This window comes from Marmota monax, unplaced genomic scaffold, assembly GCF_021218885.2.
Source record: "Marmota monax isolate L192 unplaced genomic scaffold, Marmota_monax_Labrador192_F-V1.1 WCK01_AAM20220418_F8-fsc00125, whole genome shotgun sequence".
Taxonomy (NCBI): Eukaryota; Metazoa; Chordata; class Mammalia; order Rodentia; family Sciuridae; genus Marmota; species Marmota monax.
Genome location: NW_026695235.1, coordinates 1,918,741 through 1,933,573, shown reverse-complemented (window position 1 = coordinate 1,933,573; position 14,833 = coordinate 1,918,741). Strand labels below are relative to the sequence as shown.

The window sequence follows — 14,833 nt, the reverse complement described above, 5'->3', positions numbered from 1 at the left end:
CATCATTGGCCACCTCCACCTATACAGGGTGACAGGCAGCTTCAAGGACCTATTGCAGAAGGAGGCGGAGGCCGCTTGGCCCTCCCAAAGCTGCTTTGTTAGGGGATCCCTCGCTGTTCCCGGGTCGCCGCGCCCCGTCAGTCTTTCCGCGGTCTCTCCAGATTGCGCCGCCAGAGCCTGGTTGGAAGGTATCCCGGAGCGCGGAAGGCCAGCTTCCGTCTAACCGCTGGCCGGGGGCCGGGACGCTGCTCAGGTACCCCGCGTGTGCCTGTTGTCACTCTCAGTCCAACTCCGAACGCCCCGCTCCCGTATCCGCCGTTTCTGATTGGCTGGACGGAGGCGGAGCGATTGTCAGGAGGTCCAATCGGAACTCGGTTTCCCACGGGCTCCCGCGGCCCCGCCCCCGAAGCCGCCGGCAGAGGCGCCCTGACAGCTCCCATTGGCAGACCTCGAGCGGGCCCGAGCGCGGCCGGGCAGAGCAGCGCCGCCGCCGTCCGGCGCGCAGCTCTGCAGCTCGGCGAACGCTTCGGCGCCCGCAGCCCCAGGGGCCCAGCGGTCCCGCATTGTGCCTGGTAGGGTCGCGGCGATCCGGGAGGAGCGTCGCAGGTGAGTACTGCGAGCCTGGGGGCTGCGGTTCGGATGGCCAGAGCCACCCCGAGGGGTGGCGATGAGGATGCCCTGAGCCGCTGTGCCCGTGACGGGCACGTCCTGACCCCAGTCTCCCGCACACTGGGGCTCCCGGCGGGTCCTAGCTCCCCCCGATCGGGCTTTACTCGTATTGTTTTCGTATGCATACACTTGGGAGGTGGGGTGATCTGGGGAGGGAAGGTAAGGGAAGATATCTGTAGCGCGAAGGAGGGTCCCGGAGGGACGGGAGACAGCGGAGACCAGGCGCCCGGCGCCGCCGAATGGATGTGACAGTGTCCAGGCGTTGGCATTCGGTCTTCCTGGCAGCAGGAGGTCAGCGCTGACCTGCGGCGACGGCATCACTGTGTATTTATTGGCTGATTTTTTTTATCAACTTCGGGGAGGGCGTACGCGTGTGTGCCCGTGTCTATGTGTGTGTGTGTCGCGGTCCCTGACTTGGACACTTAAGGGCCTGGCTTTTTGGCATCGCTGGTAGGGAGCACATTCTGGCCATCCGTGCCACGATCGGGGCCAGGCATACCGGACAGAGAGCCAGGGTCCGGCACACAGAGTGGGGGACCCGCGGTGGGCCAGGGAGGGGGCATTTAAAGTGGAATCCTGCGGGTGTGCAGACAATGACTTGTCGGGGCCGCGGGGGTCCCGAAGACTCTGCGTTGGGTCCCCGCGTCGTATCCCTTCCCCGCCTCGCCCCCCGCCACTCCGATGCCGCTGAACCGCGCGGCTCGTCCCCCGGCTGGGGACCCTCGTGGGCCCCGCTTTTGTTTACAGACCTCGCCATTGGGCGAGAGCTGTGCGCTGCTCTCCCCCTGCCCTGGCTGCCGCTGCGAGCCCCCTCCAAGTGAGAAGAAGTTGGTGCGCGCTGTCAGGTGACGCCTCCTCCCCCAGCCTCCCCCCAGCTCCAGCTTCAGGGAAAAGACACCGATTTCGCGCCCAGCCCCCGCCACGCCCCGTGCACTCAAGTCCCCTACACCCATAGGCTCTGGTGTCCTGGGACCTCAGGATGACTGCCCTCGGGTCGCTGACCTGGCCATTCCTTTCCTGTCTCATCCTCTGGTCTTCCTCCTCTGGGTTCAGGTTGTCTTTGAGCCTGCCTTTTTCTCCGTGTCGGCAGATTTTGAAGGACGCGCGCGAGCCCTTGGGAACAGTGTGCGATCCGTGTCTACTACAGTGGTACCCACGCGGCTCGGTGCAGCAGCTGTGCGGCATACTGGAGTCAGAGTGGATGGGATCGGGTTACCCATGCTTGCTGACTTGGCGCACCCTTGGTGCTAGAGCAGAGGTTGAGAACCTGGGCTTGAGGTCAAACAAACTAGGGTGCCAATACCTGCTCCATGTCACAAGCTGGGTGATCCTAGCCAAGCTACTTAATCTCCTGAAGTCTCAGTTTGTTCGTCTGTAAAGTGGGGATAATGAGTATCCTCAGGGGGAGGGGGTTAAACGACAATATAAATGAATTGCATGGCACAGAACTGCCACATAGGAAGTGCAGGAGTTGCTTCTCTGTTAGAGAAAATCTGTTATAGAGAGAATGGCTCCGTGTCTTCCCTTTTCTGTGTTCTCCAATCTTCCAGCTCCTATTTTATTTTATTTTAAAAGGTATCAAACACTGTCTCAAGCAGGACTTGTTTTACTTGGCCTTTGACTGATTTTACTTATCTAATCACTTGCAGCTCCTTTTTTAAGTGTTTGGATTTCCACTGGGTTTTAGTTGTTTCTTCTTCCTGCTTCCTCAAGATGGTGTGAGGCCCAAGACCAGGGCTTGGAGGAGGAAGAATTCTCCAGGTGGGAATTGGTGGCTGGGGAACCAATGACTGCTGCAGAGTGATAAGGTCCAGTATGGAGGGAGGTTTGAACAAAGAGAGGTGAAATTTAAGCTGTTTTGTAGCAGAAAAGTTCGCTAAATCACTGGGTTCCAGAACAGGCTCTTTTGTACCTCAAAGTAAAGAGCTCAGAAGGAAGAGTGCCTTTGAGTGGTAAACAGGGAAGTTGCTAAGTAATTATCTTTGAATGGAGGGGAAATAAACTTAAGGAGGAGGCTGTTGACTAAGCTGGGAAGGTAGAAAGGGAGAATTGATTTCATTGAGTGTCTTCCAAAATGTTAATGTGTTTTGACGTGGATTTCCTCTCTTCTACCTTTGCATTGCTCATTTTCTTTAGGAAAAAGAGAAGACAGTTTCATATTGGGGGGAGGACCTCAAAACACCACACACAATCTGACAAACAGTTAAGAGAGACAATCTCAGGCTTGTTGACAGACCAAGATATTATTGAAGAAACGTTTCCTGTTTTAACACCCTTTTGCCTGATGGGGTAAATTATTGAGCCAGGTCCAACACCACATCCATTAAATGTGGACCTCAGAGATCTTTGCCAGCCCAAACAAGCAAGCAAACAAGCAAACAGACGAAAACTCCAGGCAAGGAACTTGCAGTCTGTCCAGTGATTGTGGAAGTCTCCAGGAACTGGTCCCCAACCCTGCAGTCCGCTGGGCCCAACTCAGGCACCCAGGCAGAGGCTGATTGCTGGAAGCGCCCCCTATGCTGTTGAGGTGGAATAGGCCTGTAGCACTATTGCTGTGTATCAATTGATAAATGTGATAATCTATTTAAATTCCACTCCCAGAAATGATTCCTATCCTTCCCACGTTTGTGCTGGGAATTCTCTGGCCCTTGGGGATGTTGAAGGCCTCCTGCTCCCCCCCCCCCCTGCTGTCTGGGGATCAAATCAGTTGGGGGCCTAAACTTAAAAGGGAGCGAGTGGTTAGGAAATCTCATTAGCTGACAATCTGACTACACTCTAATGCCCTTCCAAAGAGCTGGGACAAAGACCTCCTCCTCCTCTTCAGTTCTCTTTTCCCCACCCCCCTCTAAACCAGAAAGGAATAGCAGACTTCATCTGCTTTCCTCTCCCTAAAATTCCTGCCATTCTGGAGCACCTGTGAAGGCCTTGCTGTGGGCCTACTAGGTGTGCCTGTTAACAGTTCCACTCTTCTATCTGCAAGGAGCTTACTAACAAGAGAAGAATCATTTTTGGTGAGGGGTGGGGTGGGTGGGGGACACAGTTTAACATTTTAAAAGTTGTGCAGTACACACCTATGATTTCCCAAGTGGGGAATACAGGTGAGTGTGTAGGAATCAGTAATGGCAGAATGTCCTCTCCCTAGGGATGAGGGCTAGAAGCCAGAGGGAGAATCTGGTTCCTATGGACAATGTGCATATACCTGTAGGGTTTCAGGACAACACAGACTCAGGCTTGTGTTTGAGAAAGATTCTTATTTTCACTATATCCAGTCATTGGGTTTCCTGTTGCAAAATGCAATTTCAGTGTTGTGTGTGTGTGTGTGTGTGTGTGCATTTTCAAAGGATAATACCACAACTTAGTTTAACTATATTGACTGGCTTTAATTTCAGTTCTGGACTCCAGTAGCACTTCATTCCATAAAATAAAATAAGCATTCTAATGGTCCAAGGAAAGAAGTTTGGTTTTATAGACAGAAAAGTGTTTAAAGAAGGCAGAAACAAAAATAAAGGTGCAGATTGGTCATGTATGCATCGACATTTTCTTTTCTAAATTGAGCAACTAGGTAGAGGGTATGCGTCTGAATGTGTCTCTCTGTTTTTTTTTTTTTCCTAAATAGAGGACCAGAAAAATCAGATCTGCAAGTCCCCAGCAAACTTTTCCTATTTTTCCCAATTCCAAACTTCAGGGCTTGCATCTGTAAACATTCCATTTTCTGTAACTCTGTGTCAAATAAAAAAATTTACTCTCATCATCGATTGGAGGTCAAGTCACTTATGTAAAAAAAAATTAAAGAGAAATAAAGGAGGTACTCAGAAATAAAGCAGTACTCAGCAGGGAACAGAGTGTTTCGAAAATAAAACAGTGTTCTAGTGTAAAAGGATACAGAATATGAATAGTGAGGCAGTTTTCCCTTTCCATCTCTTTCCCAACCTCCGGCACCTTCCTCCACACCCCTCACACAAGACTTTCCCTGTTCTCTTGGGTCTCCAGGGACCTCATTAAGAAATTCACAAGGACTGGGACTGGGGAGTGGTGGCGGGTGGTAAAAACCTGTAATTCCAGTGACTATGGAGGTTGAGGAAGGAGAGTCACAAGTTCAAGGCCAGTCTTGGCAAGTTGGCAAGAGCCTGTCTCATATCAAATAAATAAGTAAATGTAAGTAAATAAATAAAAAGGGCTGGAGATGTAGCTTGGTGGTGGAGTGCCCCTGTTCAATCTCTAGGCAGCAGACTCCAGTGCTGGTAGGACATTCTTCTAGAAGACCTTGGAGCTTTTTTGAGCTGGAGAGGTTTCTCCCCCAGCTGGGCTGAGGCAGATCCCAGACACCTTGCATCCTGCTACGTGGCTGCGGAGTGGGGTCTCGGTTCATTGACAGAAGTGCTGGGGGTAGGGACACAACAGTGGTATGATATGAAACTGATCGGTTGTCTGCTTTCAGAGGATGTTAAACAAAGATGATGTCTGATTGGAGAACTCTGTGGGAGGAAGGTTTTTTCACTTCCAAGTGGGCCAAGCCCTTTGAGGCTGGGTTGGCCAGAAACCTATCTTCCCACAAGGGGATTTTAGTGTTTTTGGGGTGGAGTGAGGGTCCCAGCAATGTAGAGACGAGCAACATCAAAGTATAATCTGGAAAATACTTGGTTTTCTATCTGGGAGGACTTCAAATTCATGAGAGGAGAAAAAAAGAAAGGGGGAGGTGTCTTTGGTTTAAAAAACTCAACACCTATGTTGTTTATTCCAGTTTCTGCCCCCATAGAGCTTGATTTATTAAAGATCAAAGGAGGAGTGCAGCACCCCCACTGCCACCCCCGCTTCATGTTTTTTTCTTTCTATGGCTTCAATTACCTGAGGTCTGAAAATATTAAATGGAAAATTCCAGAAATAAACAATGCATAAATTTTAAATAACTTTTATTAAAATGTATGGTTATAAATGTTTGATTTTATTATTAGTTATTTTAATTTATTTGTTTTTGTGGCACTAGGGATCAAACACAGGGCCTCACACATGCTTGGTGAGGGCTGTACCAGTGAGCAACACCTCCAGCCCCAGAGTATTAGTGATTGCTGTGCATCTCTTACTGGGCCCAATTTACGACTAGCTTACACTTGAGCATAGTGTGTATAGAGGGTGAAGGGCATGATGTGGAGGGACTGGGCCTGAGAGCTATTCCAGGCTTTGAATGGGTATGGAGTGGAGATCACACCATGGAGAGTTAGTTGCTTTTCCTTAAGAACCCCAAACCCAGTTCTGTGGCCATGGGGGAAACAGGATATCCTGCAGAAAAACAAAACAAAAAAAGCTGCTGTTGTAAAGCCGCCTCCAGTGGAGAGCTCTCCCCATCTCTTCCACTTTCCCCTCCTTAGAGCTGATAACCTGGTAAACAAGGATGAGTCTACTTCCTGCTCCTGGTTCCTCTTGCCTGCTCTGCAGGGGTGATAAGGAGCCTCAGGTCAGCCCCCAGGAAGGAGGAGGTCAGGATGAGGGTGTCTGGGAGTCTTTCCTGCAGAGGTGTCAAAATGAGGAATGGAGTGGATGGGATTTCCAGCCCTTCCTGGGAAGGTGGCCTGGACAGTGTGGTCCTGGAGGGGAGCTGGGTCTGCCTGTCCACGGAGGAGCCTGGAGGAGCCTGGAGGAGCCTTGCTTCCAGTCCTGCTGGAGGCTCCAGGGTCTTCAGGTAGAGGTTATAGCCCAAGGCCTGGCCTGCCCAGGGCTTCTTCAGCTTCTGGGGGCAAGACTTCTTTGGGTCTCTTTGCATCTCCTGGGCTGGGAGGGTACACTCCGCTGCATTCCAGGGGAATGATGATTTCGGGCAGGAATGTCCAGGGGAGCAGGGGACCCTGAGCTAGTTCACATTCACTCTTTGGGCTGTTTTCAGAGGCTCAGAACTGTGGATTTATTCTCGTCATGACTTTCTCATACGGGTCTTGTTTTGGACTTGATAGGAGCCTGACCTCACTAAGTGAAGTAATATGTGTGTCTCCATCTCCTCCCAGGCCACAAGGTTGTCCTCAGAAAGGATCCCTTTGGGGCAAGTTCAGTAGCATAGCATAAACTTCTTGAGGTCTGATAACTGCAGGGACTGTTTCTGCCTGGTTAGCCCCTGAGTCCTCTGGGTAGGGCCCTAGGGCCCTCGCCTGTGCCTCTTGCCTGTGTAATTATTAATTCTTCTACCTGACTTTCTCACAGGTGCCCCACTTTGGCTTCCCGGAGTCCTGAGTCCCAAGTGTCCCAGTTGTAATTGTCATGGTGTTTTAAATAACCACGTTTTGCTTCCTGATGGCAGACCCTATGGTGCCTGTTGTGAGCCTTCCCCCGGAGGCTTCCCAAGCGTGTTCAAGTTGGGCCTGTGGTTTTGGGACAGTGCTCTTCCATCCCAGATGGTCCTCCGATTCCAAGGTTATTAGGACTTCTGAATGTTTTTTGTTGCTGTGTGGGAAGGTTTTAACCCTTCTTGTTCTCTTAGAGGCCCGACATCCATTTTCAGGCGGACTTCTTGGGATGTAGTCTTGGCTATTAAATTTGTCAGCACCCCCCCTGCCCCCACTAGGATTGAGCCCAGGGCCTCACACATGTGAGGCAAGTGCTCTGTTACTGAACTACTTACTTAACCCTTTTTAAATAATTTTATTCTGGGGACGGGGTGTCACCAAGCTACCCAGGTCGGCTTCAAACTTGCCATCCCCCTGCCTCACCACCTCAGCAGAGCCCTTAGGCTTTCTGCAGGAACATTGTGTTGTCGTCATGAAACTCGGCTGGAATTACAACTGTGCACCACCATGCCTGGCTAAACTTGTCAGTTTCGCTCAAATACACTGAAGTCACGATTTCACTCAGTAGTAATGATTCAATTTAATTTTTTTTTCTGACATAAAGTATCTTGTTCTTTGATAAAGATTCTTCCACTCAAGTACTGCCAAGTTTGATTTGATTCTAAAAACAATGTGCAGAGTAGTAACTCCATATAGTATTAAGAAATTCATAGAACAGATGGGCTTATCATGAACAATATCTTCTGTCCCCATCTTGTTTTATTCCTGCCCAGTCCTATAATCTTCAGAAACAATCATTTTGACTCAATTTTTATTTGAGTTCTTTTAGTGGTTATCTTGATGTCCTAAAAGTTTCTATAACAATATGCTTGAGACTGAGTAACGGATTAAAAAAAGACTAGAAGTTTGTGTAGCTCACTGTTCTGGAGCCTGGCAAGTCCAAGAGCATGGCACCAGCACCTGACCAGGGCCCCATGCTGCTTTATAACATGGTGGAGGGCATCACTTGGTGAGAAAGGGTGTGTTTCAGTTTAGGTTCTTCTTCAGTTTAGGTGCCTCCATTCACATCATAGTAAACCCACCCCATGACCACATGTAATCCTCATCACCTCCCCAAGGCCCCACCCCCAAATACCATCAACACATGAATGTGGGGATTAAGTTCCCAGCCAGTGACATTTTGGAGGGACACAGTCAGACCATAGCAGGTTCTTCTTGTCATTATTCTTCAGTCTTTATGTTATTTATAGAGACCTTTACTTCAGTTACATCAACCTATGACTTTTGGTACCCCCTCTTTAGAATGAGAACATTGGGTCCTGATCTGCCTTTGTTCCCAACTCCCTGTGTGTCATCTGTCCCAGCTGGTAACATTGTTATATCGTTTTTTTGCCATCATGATTAAGTGTTCTACCCCTTGCCTATAGATTGTTTTTATTTTCATAACAGCTGTTGAGATATTAACAAACCATGAAATTTAACTCTCTTTAAATTACAGAATTCAGGGATTTTAGATATATTTATGGAGTTATATAAGTATCACAATCAATTTTAGAACATTTCCATCACCCTCAAAGAAAACCTGTACCCATTGGTCACTCCTTTCATTACCCCTCCTTCCAGCCTCTGATAACCACTAATATGCTTTCTGTCTCTACAAATTTGCCTTTTCTGGATATTACATGTAAATGGAATTATATGGTATATGGCCTTTTGTGACTGGCTTCTTTCATTTTGTATGGATCAGTGAACCATTCCTTTTTGTGGCCAGATAACATGCACTGTATGGACATAACACATTTTGTTTATCCATTTATCAGTTGATGGACATTTGAGTATTTCTACCTTTTGGTTATTGTGAAAGTTGCAACTATGAACATTAGTGCACAAGTATTTGTTTGAATATCTGTTTTGTAAAAATTCTTTTGGGCATCTATCTAAGAGTGGAGTTGCTAGGTCATATGATAAGTCTGTTTAATCTTTTGAGGAACTGCCAGATGACTTTCCAAAATGGTGGTACCTTTCACATTTCCATCTGCAGTATATGAGAATTCCAGTTTCCCCACATCCTTGCCAACTCTTATTATATGTCTTGTTTATTATAAATGTTCTAGTTGTGTGAGAAGTGATGTCTCCTTGGGGTTTTGATTTGCATTTCTCTGATAAATAATGATGTTGAGCATCTTTTCATGTTCTTATTGGCTAATTGCATACTTTCTTTCATAAATGTCTGAATAGTCAGACACTTCACCCATTTTTCACTTGGATTTTGGTCATTTCGTTAGTAAGTTTTAAGAATTCTTTATGTCTTTTGTTTTATTTTTTGTGTTTTTGTGATGTTGGGAATGCAGCCCAGGGCCTTGTACATGCTGGACAAGCATTCCACCACTGGCTTATACTACCAGCCCATGTTTATGACGTTTATCAGACATGATTTTCAAATATTTTCTCCATTCAATAGGTTGTCATTTTACTTTCTTGATGATGTCCTTTGCATATTGTTTGTGAAAGCTGAGAATCAATTAAGAATGTTTACTTGGTTATAATTCTGTCAATATTTTTCACTCAATACTTCGGTGGTATATTAGATTTATATTTTGTTTTCTACAGTTCTGATGGTGTAATTAATTTACAGATTAAGTAAAGGAGCACAAGAAACATTTTTTTTTCAGTTTTACTTTTTTTAAAAAAATATTTTTTAGTTGTCAATGGATCTTTTATTTTATTTATTTATTTATGGCATTGAGGATCGAACCCAGGGCCTCACGCATGCCATGCAAGCGCTCTACCACTGAGCCACAACTCCAGCCCCACATTTTGTTTTAGAACATTTCCATCTGCAGTATATGAGAATTCCATATTTACACTTAAAAAAAGAGCAGTACTTCACATATTAAAAAAAATAACAAAACTCCATGAGTGACTCAGTTATTCATTTATTTACCAAAGCTAATTGAAGGAAATACTTGCAATCAAATTTAGAAGTGTCTTTGGGTGTCAGCTTTTGGATGTTAAATTTTTTTGGGGGGGAGGGGGCGATATTTTTGTATGGTTATATTGGGAGAGGGGTTTTTAACTCTGGGCAGTTTTGCTTCCAGGAGGCATTTGGCAAGTTCTGGAGACATTGTTGGTTGCCACTACTGGGGAAGTCCTAGATGCCAGGGATGCTGCTAACCATCCTGCAATGCGCAGAATGGTCCTCCAAGATAGAATGGTCTGGGGCTGGGGATGTGGCTCAAGGTAGCTCGGTCGCCTGGCATGCGCGGGGCGCTGGGTTCAATCCTCAGCACCACATAAAAATAAAATAAAGATGTTGTGTCCACCGAAATCTAAAAAATAAATATTAAAAAATTCTCTCTCTCTCTCTCTCTTTAAAAGAAAAAAAAAAAGGATTGGTCTGGTCCATAGCCAGTGGTGCTGAGGTGAGAAACCTGAATTCAAAGGAAATTAATACTATACTGTGGGGGTCCAGCCTCCTGCCGCTGAGCTGCATCCCCAACTTTGCAAATGCTGTACTATTTAAGGTCATTTATTTAAATTTCTTTACCTGGGGAAGGAGTTTATGTTTTCTAGATATTTGGAAATGAGCTTTCTTAAGGTGCTTCAGCTTTTGCTTATTATTTTAGTTAGAGTTCAATTAATCAGGTACATTTTTTAGGATGGAAAGTTCTTGAAAATGAGTTCATAATTTTCTTTTAGGCATTTGGCTTATAAGTGCTTCAGCAGGGTCTTCTGCTTAATGACCTCAGTACATTGTTGAGACTGCATCATGCAAGGATTGTGGTTAGCCCTCAAATCTATCGTGGGTAATGTCATGGAGGAGGACTATTGCTGGGTGATCATTCCTATATTGCTCCTCTTAAGCAGTTTATTAAGCATTGAAAATATTTTCAGAAAAATGTTCCAAGTGCCATGCCAGGTCTACCGTGACATTTTAGAAAAGTTTTATGACGATTAGGGTAATTATCTCATCCTGAAATCTGCGATTAGAAATTATAATTTCAATTCTACAATTATATCAATTGAACTTTAACATTTCATTGTAATTTAGAAATTTAAAACTGCATAATTATGGTTTTCACTTAACTAAGCAATTTAACAAAGCAATTATTTCAAAATAAACCTAAAATATTCACTCTGTGTTTGTCCCTCCCCCATCCCCATAATTAATTGTTTAACTTCAGGGTTGACTCTGTCCACAGCCTTGGTCCTGTGAATTCTCACCAATTTTAAAGGCTTATGGCAGCCTATGGCTACAATTTTAGCTTTTCAAAAGGAATACCCAATGGCCAACTCCTTTGAAAAATGGAGTCAAAACTCAATAGACTTTATTTGTCAAAGCGGTTGGTTAGTGTTAGGATTCTGGAGTTTTCTTGCCAAAGATTTTAGAGATCCCAGTTCACTGCCCGTTCTTTACCCCAGGTCAGTTAATGTAGCTTATTTAGAGTGAGAAGAGCTAGAATTATTCCTCATGGACAGCCTGTGAATTTTAATTGCAGTAATCCGTGTCTTCTCAGCCTGTGATACAGCAGTTCTGAATCCCATCCAAGTCAGGAAAAGCGAATTTATGGGCCTCCTAGCAACTAGCAACTAGCAACTAGCACTGTAGCGTGCCTGGCCCTTATCTTTATTTCAGCACATGGAACCAGCCAATCCTTCCAGAAGTCTGGGACATAGCCCCATAGCTGGGGCAGTCAGTAGGTATGGGGTTTGGAGGAATTGGCCCATGAGCACAAGGTATAGTCTTGGTTGCTGTGTTATGGTTGCCAGGAAACTTTAATTTGTGTGTGTGTGTGGGGAGGATGGATAACTCTCAAGCAATAATAAGGTATGATTTTTCCACTTTGGAAAAGTTCCTTTGTGCAATTCTGAAAGGGCTTTTTAGGACATGAGTTAAGTTGACTAGCTTAGTGCCCTGGCCTATAGATGCTATGAGATGCTGTGTTTGGTTTTGTACCTTAACAGAAATAAAACCTCTCTGCTCTCTAGCAGTGTTAAAATGGTTAACACCCCTTGATTATGCAGGCCTATCTTTCCTTTTCTCAAGCATGATGTGTGGTTTTTTTTTTTTTTTTTTTTTTTTTTTTGGTCTGTTTGCTTGTTTTTTACTTGTTTATTTATTTTGCTTGTTTGTTGGCTAGTTTTTCATTCTCTTCCTCTGGGTGATTCTTTAGAAATAGTCTATCAACATGGTTTGTTTTTAAAAAAATTAATTCAGAACTATTTCTCTTCATTACATCAAATATATGCCAATATTTTCCAAGTGTTTTTTAAGTGTTGAGATTAAGTGTGGTTCTTTTTTTTTTTTTTCTGGGTATTTTCTCTAACTTTGAAAGATTGTATAATGAATAAAATGAGTATTCATTTCATAACAAGAAAAATCACATTCATCAGTATATCCTTGTGTAAGTGGTAACTAGTGGAAACCTAAGGCTGCCAAGTTATATTTTCTTGTTGTGTAATCCACTTACACGTGGGGATTAATAGCAAAGTGCTCCTCTCAACAATAAGAACCTCAGGAAGAATTAAGAATATGTGGATGCTTTGGAATGAACAAAGATGAGAAAGCTCCCGGAGGTGGGCAGCAAAGGAGCCCCATGATTAGATCTCAATGGCAGGATTAGCCCCATTGATGGATCCATTCAGACTGGGATTGAACTGAGACCCTCAGCATCAGAGTATATTGACCTTGGAGGGCTCACTGCCTCCCTTTCTTCTCTCCCCTTTCTCTCAGACACTGGTCCTATATCCACCGTTCAGTCATGGTTGTGCCTCCTGAGCACAGTTTTTCTCTAGGATCTCCTACTGGCTCCTGCACAGCTCTGTCCCTCCTGAAGATACTAGAATATTGATAATTTTCAAGTCCAACTTAATTCATGCCTGTTTTGGTTTCTTAGGGCTGCTGTCATAGGGTGCCACAAACAGGGAGATTTAAGACAACAGAAATTTATTCTCTTCAAACTCTGGAGGCTTGAAGTCTGAAATCACAGTATGGGCAGGGCCCGTTTCCTTCCAAGGCTCCAGGGAAAATTCTTCTCTTGCCTCTTTGAGCTTCGGACAGCCCCGAGGGCTCCTTATCTTGTGACACTATTGCGTGGATCCTTGTCTTCCTCAGATAACAGTCTTCTCCTTTAAGTCTGTTTCCCAATTTCCTTTCTCTTACAAAGATGCCCATCACTGGTTCGTGCAGTCTGAGTCAATATGACCCCATCTTGTTGCATCTGAGAGGAGCCAATTTACAAAGAAGTTCACAATCACAGGTGCTGTGTGGGGGGCGGGATTTTAGGATTTCCACATAACTTTTTTTGAGCCATAATTCCACCCAAAATTATGTCCAACCCCTCTGTTATACTGCCTGTTTAAGTAAATTGAGGACATGGGATAGAGATATGTTTAGTTAACACTAATGTCACAGACGGAGTTTCCAGAGAGGGGAATTGTTTTATTTGGCTATTTTATGACTGTGATCAAAAGACTTGACAAGAACAATTTTAGAAGAGGAAACACTTATTTGGCACTCACAGTTTCAGAGGTCTTAGTCCATAGATGGCTGACTTCATTGCTCTGGGCTTGAGGTGAGGCAGAACATCATGGTGGAAAGGTGTGCGGGAGGAAAGCAGCTCAGGACATGACAGTCAGGAAGGAGAGAGAAAGAGAGAGCATGGGAGGGAGTGCTCTACTTACCAGGCACAAAATATAGACCCCAAAGGTGCGCCTCCAGTGACCTGCCTCCTCCAAACACTCCCTACCTGCCTACAGTTACCTTCCAGTTAATCCCTATCAGTGGATTGACGCACTGATAGGGTTAAGGCTCTTATAACCCAATCATTTCACTTTAAACTTTCTTGCATTGTCTTATGCATGAGCTTTTGGGGGAGACCTCATATCTAAACCACAACGGTGACCTTGCTTAGGACAAGTGGGGTCCTTGGCATATATGATGGAAAAGCATGTCAGTATGTGTCAGAGACACTGGCAGATTTATTTAAGACAGAAAATACACATTCAAGGGAGAATATGGGCTGTGTTAAGGAAGAAATATCTTTTGGGGTAAAGTAAGAAATAATCATTTGAGGGAGAATGCAGTCCATCTCAGAGGGAGAGAGAGCAACCCTTTGGTGCAGGATGTTAATATTTATAGAGGGACAGTTGCTAGGGGCTGCCCTAGAGGGAAGTCAGGGCAGAAGTACACAATTTCACATCAATTTTCCTGCGGCTTGCGGAGTACCTTCATGTTACTTTTTGTAGGCAAGGATGTGGGTCAAGGGCCCTGGCCAAGGGTACAGGCTAAGGACTTGTGTTGGGTTGCTCACGAAGGCTTCTTTTGCATTCCAGTGGCTCATGGGCACTCCTTTTTGGAGACTCAATCTTTTTTTTTTTTTTCTGTATCCCCACATTTCTATCTCAGACCTACTGGTTGGAGGAAAGTTCCTCTTAGTTGCTGGTGAGCAGCCTCCAGCCAGGGTGAATTTGGTGTTCCAGCAGGAGCCAAAACTAGGCAGCATGCAGCTCTGAGGGGGGAATGGGTGGGTGGGCAAGCAGTTAGACAGGCAGTTTAATGACCAGATAAATAGCAGAAAACTAAGGAAAACTTCGAGGACAGTACACCAACATGCCTTTGATTCCAGGGTGAGCCTCGGTGGACCCAGGCTTTTTTCAAGGTTATGGAGGCTTGGTGCTGAGAGGCCAGAACCAAATTGCAGATGGCTCAGAAGATCTGCGAACTGAGAGTCTATGGGTAGAAAATAATGGAGGATCTGAACTATAATAATAAGGGCTGGGGGGCAGGTTTAAATGGTGGAGGCTGATCCCAACTTCAAGGGGAATAAATATAATTTGGTTAAGAGGTAGGAATAGGACTGGGGATGTGGCTCAAGCGGTAGCGCGTTTGC

At 45.4% G+C, this 14,833-nt stretch overlaps 1 protein-coding gene across 1 annotated transcript in view; it reads left to right on the top strand.

Moving 5' to 3' along the window:
* The first annotated feature begins 503 nt into the window (after positions 1-503).
* Tiam1 (TIAM Rac1 associated GEF 1) overlaps positions 504-14,833 on the top strand; it is a 360,672-nt gene continuing 346,342 nt past the window's right edge. The window contains exon 1 of the mRNA XM_046439109.2: positions 504-606. The gene's annotated coding sequence lies outside the window, so the exon portion shown is untranslated. The remainder of the gene's footprint in view (positions 607-14,833) is intronic.